Source organism: Engraulis encrasicolus, chromosome 22 (assembly GCF_034702125.1).
Source record: "Engraulis encrasicolus isolate BLACKSEA-1 chromosome 22, IST_EnEncr_1.0, whole genome shotgun sequence".
NCBI classification, from domain to species: domain Eukaryota; kingdom Metazoa; phylum Chordata; class Actinopteri; order Clupeiformes; family Engraulidae; genus Engraulis; species Engraulis encrasicolus.
The window spans coordinates 11,180,740-11,188,239 of record NC_085878.1 but is presented as its reverse complement, the minus strand read 5'-3'; the positions used below and the strand labels follow the sequence as shown (position 1 = coordinate 11,188,239).

Genomic DNA, 7,500 nt, shown 5'->3' with positions numbered 1-7,500 from the left:
TGGTCAGCTCTCTTGTCTATATCACTTCAAATCTACACGTGTTTCCTGTTCACTTCACAAAAAATAAATAGACAAACAAACAAAAAAAGCATTCCACACAAACATTAAAAACGAAAATAACCTTGGTGGGTTTTTGAAAAAATACATTATCACTTCCATCTACTCTGCTGTTTTCCTTCTATGTGACTAGCAAAGCCCCTTATGGATGTAATCAATGTCAATCATAAGTAGGTATTATTATTTTTATTTCCTTATTCCCCGAAACCATCCTCTTCTTCCACCTAATCTTCATGGCCTTCCTCTCTCCTCTGAGATCCCACATTCAAACAGCCCCACTTCACTCAGATGGGAACTGGAATCAGATAAAGAAAGCTTGACTGAAATTACTCGCTGTCCATCATCATTTTTTTATTATGATTAACTGATTTTTTTATAATGAAAGAAAGAAAAGACAAGAAAAGTATATATATATATTACCAACAGAAAGTGGGGGAAAATTTGCTTTGTATGAGTGAATTGCATATTCCATCTTATCTCTTTTAAAGGCTGAATAGCTTGCAGATCCTTCGAGAGGGTTTTTTTTGCTCATGCTGAAGGGCAGGTGATGGCAATGAGATCCATTATCAATTAGTTTTCTTTTTGTCTGTTTACTTCTGTGCCGAGTGCAAGGATCTCTCTCCATGATTCATAGGAATCATAAGAATCCCAACCTTGTTAACACTAGCATGTTTTTCTTTCTTCTCTCCCTCAATCTCTCAAACACACACACACACACACACACACACACACACACACACACACACACACACACACACACACACACACACACACACACACACACACACACACACACACACACACACACACACACACACACACACACACACACACACACACACACACACACAGAAACGTATTCTTCCTCCCCATATACCAAGAACTCTTAATCTCCTGTGAAGGCCATCCCCTCCCCTACAAACTCTGACAAAGGTCGAGGAAAACAAATTGATTCATTAACGGGAGCAGAGGCTGCTCTGGCCCACAGTGCAGTGTGCCCCCCCCCTCCCCCATCCCCATCCCCATCCTCCTGAAATGCAAAGGCAACGGAAACATTAGATTTTTAACCCAATTAAGGCCGCATCAGGTGTTGACAGCGGGTGGGGAGGGAGAAGAAAAATAATATTAGGTTCCCTGAAATGCGCTCGTCCGTTTCTCCTAATATTTAATTTTCTGGTAATATTGGAATATCGCTATAGGCCTTTCTGGGCAATTGTATTCCATTCGGTGTGGTATCATATTTCTCCCTTCTACACCTAAACCGTACATTAGGACAATGCTTCCAGGAAGAGAGTTTCTTTTTTCATGCTTTTATTTTTTTCAGATTTTTTTTTCTCTCCTTTTGTGAGTCTTCACAGTTTGGTGTAATAGAGTTATTGGATGATTTTTAGAGGCAATCTCTCTCTCTCTCTCTCTCTCTCTCTCTCTCTCTCTCTCTCTCTCTCTCTCTCTCTCTCTCTCTCTTTCTCTCTCTCTTCCCCACCCCTCTCTCTCACCTTTTTTCTCCTCCTCTTGCTCTTCTCTCATTCTCTTTCTTTTTCTTTTTCTCTCACTCCATTTTCTCATTTGAAGCTGACCAATGATGTCACTGAAAAGGTGCTGCTAGACATTTGGCTGCTGAGAACCTGTAACACTTTTTCCTTCTTCCTCTTATTGCTGTTCTTTTCCCCTCTTTTTTCTTTTGTTCACTCGTACTTGAGATACACACACATTTAAATACACACACATACTGCTGCTGGTGTATTTAATAAACCTTTTTTAATTATTTATTTTCTTCAAATGCTACTATTACTATGTCAGAACGCTATAAAGGACTTTTAGAAAAAGCACAACAAAATACCTCCTCTTAATGTATGTTCTCTACAAGTCTTCTGTTGTCCAGTCTTGCACTTTAAATGTCTGTATGAGCAATGTCTACGTCCATACTGTCTATGTCCATGTATGAGTAGTGTCTATGTCTATACTGTCTATGTCCTTACCTAGATTAGTCTATGTCTGTATGGGAAAGCAAGAAATGTAATTTCAAATTCTTTGTATGACCAGTGCATGTAAAGAAATTGACAATAAAACCTACTTGACTTGACTTCTTTTCCCCTCTTTTTTCTTTTGTTCACTCGTACTTGAGATCTGAGTGTGCAGATCTTGGTGAGCGGTGATGGGCAGGTTTACTCATGGCTCTGACCGATCCCACACTCTTATTTCCCTGGACGCACTCACTCACTGCCAAACTAGTCCTTCAGTCAGAACAGATGTCTCCGAAACGATTTTTAAGCATTCATAACTCAAGCTACACTGAAGCAGAAACAGCAGAGAGGAGAGAGAGAGTGAGACAGAGAGAGAGAGAGAGAGAGAGAGAGAGAGAGAGAGAGAGAGAGAGAGAGAGAGAGAGAGACAGAGAGAGAAAGACAGAAAGACAGGAAGTGACTGACAATAGAGAGAGCAAAAGCGAGATAAATGAAAAGAAATGGAAGGAGATACAGACAGACCAACAAGACCAACAAGAACCCCCACCACAACCCACCACCACTCGACATCCCAAAAACAAAAAGGACGACACCTGACCCAAAACTTCAAAGGCAGTCCCAAGAGGTGCAAAAATGCGGAGCAGGTTTTACAGTGGGCCATAAAAGGGCAGGATTTACTCAGGAGTGAACCTGAGACGGCCAGGCCCTCAAGAGGCCATATATCAACGCAAACCTGCCGGCTTGTGTTGGACACTGCACACTTGCACCAACCAACCCAGCAAAGCTCAGCTCAGCTCTGCAGCTCGGCTCTAGTCAGCCAAGTCTAGTCTCTGTCTATCTTCTTGCCTGTCTGTCTGACTATCTGTCTGTCAGTCTGTCTGTCTGTCTGTCTGTCTGTCTGTCTGTCTGTCTGTCTGTCTGTCTGTCTGTCTGTCTGTCTGTCTCTTGTGTAGTCTCTTCATGTCTTCCATGAACATGCTCATCCACTCACAACCTCTGTATGCCTCACTTCCCCAACCCCCCCATCTTAGTCTTCCCTGCCCAGCCTCTTTCTCTCTCTCTCTTGCATACTTTCCTACAAGCCTCCAACGCCTTCCATGAACGCCTTCCATGAACACCTTCCACGTAATCATTTGAAGACTAAGCACTCAGCACAGTGCAACCGTCGCCTGTCCCGCCGACTACGCCAACTCTGTTGGGGTGGGAAAAACGTCTGCCCAGCAAAAAAACCCTCAAACTCTTCTGCATTACAGAGAGGAAAAAGACTTCATACGAGGGAATTCTCCTAGACACTTCATGGGCTCCATTACACGCTTCCCATGAGAAGGCCAACTCAGCAATGCGTGGACTTGACGGTCTCTTCCTTTCTTCCTTCCTTCCTTTCACTCTTGTCCTCCCTTCTCCTCTCCCTCGTTCCCTTCTGTCTTTCTTTCTGTTTGACAGATGCGCACCGGATTGCACTTAGAGACGGTGTGCACGTGAGGGGCCCAGGAGATCCTATCTCCACCTAATCTCCTCTGCTCCGTTACGAGGCCCTCACGCTCCCAGAGACCGACACACACATGCACACGCACACACACAGACACACACACACACAGCCCTGCTGAGGATGTGAAACAGAATCGAGCATGAGAAACACAGAGGGGGGTGTCAGGGCAGAACGAGAGAGAGAAAGGGAGAGAGAGAGAGAGAGAGAGAGAGTGTACGTGTGTGAGAGAAAGAGTCTGTGTGTGTACTTTTCTCAGAACATGTGTGTTGCAGTGTGTGAGTGTGTGTATGTACAGTATGCGTGTGTGTATGTGTGAATGCGTGTATGTACAGTATGCGTGTGTGTATGTTTTGTATGCATGTGTGTGTGTGTATGTGTGTGTGTGTGTGTGTGTGTGTGTGTGTGTGTGTGTGTGTGTGTGTGTGTGTGTGTGTGTGTGTGTGTGCGCGTGTGCGTGCGTGCATGTGTGTGTCTGCTGTGTCCACCGTGTCTGTTTCTTATGATCCTGAAATGAAGCTCCACGCTGATAAATCACCTCCAACTGGAGTGCAGGAATTTGGCGTCTTAATGAAAAAGTCATGTCTGGAGATCAGGGTGCTGCAGCTGAAACACCCCCATCACCACCCCCACCCCCACAGGGCCGGATTAGGAGGACCTGGGGCCCCTAGGCTACAGGTTGCTGTGGGGGCCCTCCCGGCAGGCAAATTTCGTGACAAATTTCCATGGACAGTGTCCTAATTAGGACCTAGGAATTAAGAGTAACATGTCTACCAACTGCACTCAACAAGACAGATGCGATTTCCAGTATTGCATCTTATAATAACTGCAATTTTTCACTTTTGTCCAATCACGGGGCCCCTGGCAGGTGGGGGGCCCTAGGCTGCAGCCATATCCAGCCTGTGCATTAATCCAGCTCTGACCACCCACCACCCCCCTATCCCTCTCTCGGAGAGCACACCTCCCTCTCCCCAGCCAGGGGCCTCCTCGTGGCCACACTGGGCCTGGAACAGAGGCAGGGGATGTGGGGCTGGAGGTGGGGGTTGTGGGTGAGGAGGGACGCTGGAGCTGGTGGCTGTGGAAGGAGGGTAAAGGGGTGGAGGTATGGCCTCCATGGAGGTATGGTCTGCATAAACCCCATCTTACGGTACCCCCCACCCCCAATCTCCGTCTCTGTCTCTCTCATATGCACGCAAACAAACACATTGACCCCCTCCCCGCTCCACAGCCCCAGCATGGCTTACATTTCTACCCGATTCCATGTAATTGGCTGGGAATTTATGGGCACCGTGCCATACTGGGGGACCACGGCCATTTGTACTGTACTATGTGTGGAGGTGGATGAGCGAGGGGATGGAGTCATGTGTGTGTGTGTGTGTGTGTGTGTGTTTTTTTTTTTAGTGTGGGGGTGTGAGTGTGTGTCTTTTCAGTGTGTGTCTTTTCAGTGTGTGTGTGTGTGTGTGTGTGTGTGTGTGTGTGTGTGTGTGTGTGTGTGTGTGTGCGTGTGTGTGTTCTTACGTGAGTGTGTTCTTACGTGAGTGTGAGTGTGTTTGAAACCGGGTGGCTGAACTGTAAGCTATTCCCAGTGCACCTCTCCACTATATAGTCCCTCCAGCAGTAGCACTGTAGAGGAAGAGTGTGTGTGAGAGAGAAAGTGCTGCCCAGTGGAGTGCTTGTACTTATGGCTTATAGTGCGAGGAGTAAAGTGGGCACTGGCTCAAACCACCACCACCAACCATCACCCACCACCTACTACTACTGTACCCATCCACCCACCCCAACTCTGGGCTGCTCAGCATTGCACCTTTGGCTCCCCTGCTCCAATTATACCCAGGTATCGGTTTCAACACCTACCTGCTCCCCGCGCATAGATCTGCATGATCATCGGCGGTAATGGGATGTAAAAATACACCTTTCACACCGCGCGCCACTTTAGCAGCTCCCGTGGCAGCTCGGGGGAACGTGAAATGGAAGCAGGTGTTACTGAAACTAGCGCCAGCACAGCCAATGCGAGTGCGAGTTTGACATTTCCAGCACGAACAAAAAAAAACTCCCAGAAAAAAAATATTCTCTGGCCCTCCTCCTCAGAGAACTTGGAATGCAGACAGAGACAGGGACACATACAAACACACACGCAGGCACGCACGCACGCACGGACACACACAAACCAAAACCTGAAATACGCACACATACACATGCATGCATACTGTACTTGCGAACACATATACACACTCTGTCTCTCTCTCACACACACACGCGCACACATACACACACGACATGCGTGTTCGTGTACGTAGGCTGCTTGATCATACCACAATTTCCCCCTATTAAATTTGGCAGCGGTGTTAAAATATGAAATGAATGCATTAAAAATCCGCAACCATCCAGTGGATAAATGGCTATCAATTCCCCGAGAACTGGCAGAAAAAATTATGTCTGCGAATGAGCCGGCCAAGTGTCTGGATGTGTATCTCTTTGTAATTATGTTGGCACTTAGTGGTGAGACTGGGCGCTGTCCACACACGCACACTCGCACGCATGCATGCACACACACACATTAGCAGGACAGACACACATACTTGGAAATTAGCCACACATACACACACACACACACGTGTACACACATACTCTCACATTCCACTCTTCACATATGCAAACACTGTGGGTGTGAGGCTCAACATGACTTGGGTAAACTATATATGACAGCTCCTCTTTTACATGTAACAACATGTAGTAGACATGTAGTAAACAGAGACTGTAGTAAGACATTTAACATGATGTACTGTATTTACAGTGTAGAGCATGTTGTGGTGATAACCTCACACTGATACACTCAAATGCTTTTGCCACTGTGATGGTTAACATGGTGAATATACAGTAGTACAATATGGAATTTATGTCAAAATACAGAGAGAATGGGAGAGACAGGTGTTGGATTTGTGTAGGCCTTATGCTGGGACTGACATGAAGCAAAGGAGGGGGAGAAAAACACAGTGGGGCCAATGCTCCCAATGGGATAGGAGTCTCGCATCGTGAGATAAGCCAGTGTTTCTCAACAGGGGTGCCGGGGCATCCTGGGGTGCCGCGGGCCCACCTCAGGGGTGCCGCAGAAACGTGGTTGATACATAAATTATGTAATATAATACATATTTGTCTAAATTGATAAAGTTAATGCTAGTCAGTGGAATCTTTCATCTGCCATTTACGCACAATAAAGTAAAAATAGGTCGCCCCAGTCAGCTGTAACTTCGAACGTAGGTCGTGTGACGTCTCCAAATGTGTTACCTTTCTAAGCTTGTGTGGTATCGGATGCAATGCCATGTTACGGCTTATTGGTTTGGGATGCCTTGAAAATGTTCAAGAATTGAAAGGGTGCCTCGCCTAAAAAAAGGTTGAGAAAGATTGAGATAAGCCATATCACTGGAGTCCGTCACTCCATCTCTCCCTACACACGTCCTGTCTGATCCCCTCGTTCTCTCTCTTCCTCTTCCTCTCGCTATGTCTAACTCCCTCAATCTCTCAGTCTCTCTTCCTTCCTCTCTCCCCTCTCTCTGTCTGTCTGCCTCTTTAAATCCATCGCTCCCCTCCTCAGTTACAGCAGTGGAGGGGGGAACAGCAGCAGCAGCAGCAGCAGCAGCAGCAGCAGCAGCCGCCACCACAGAAGCTGCGGCGGGAGCCAAGTTCAGCGGCTGCTTCAAATTAGCCACCGCGAGCGGCGACATGCCCAGACGCTGTGCTGTGGCCGAGGAGCAGTGGGGATAGGAGGAGGAGGTGTGTGTGTGGGGGGGGGGGGGGCAGGGTACAGGCAGAGAGAGTAGAGAGAGAGAGGTTTCATTGGAACCTGGTCATGTTAGGTGCCCATAGCAACCTATTACAATGGCATATCTCTATACTTAAAGAATCTCTGGTACAGGGTGGTGGGGAGCTGGAGAGGATGGGAAGGCTGAGGGGTTATTGTTAGGCTGGGGTTGGCCAAGGCAAAGCTTGAGCACA

General features: G+C 47.0%; 1 protein-coding gene across 3 annotated transcripts in view; it reads right to left on the bottom strand.

The window, feature by feature from the left end:
• The window catches only part of zfhx3b (zinc finger homeobox 3b), a 246,070-nt gene that overhangs the window by 97,204 nt on the left and 141,366 nt on the right, over window positions 1-7,500 (bottom strand). The gene's annotated exons all lie outside the window — the stretch shown is intronic.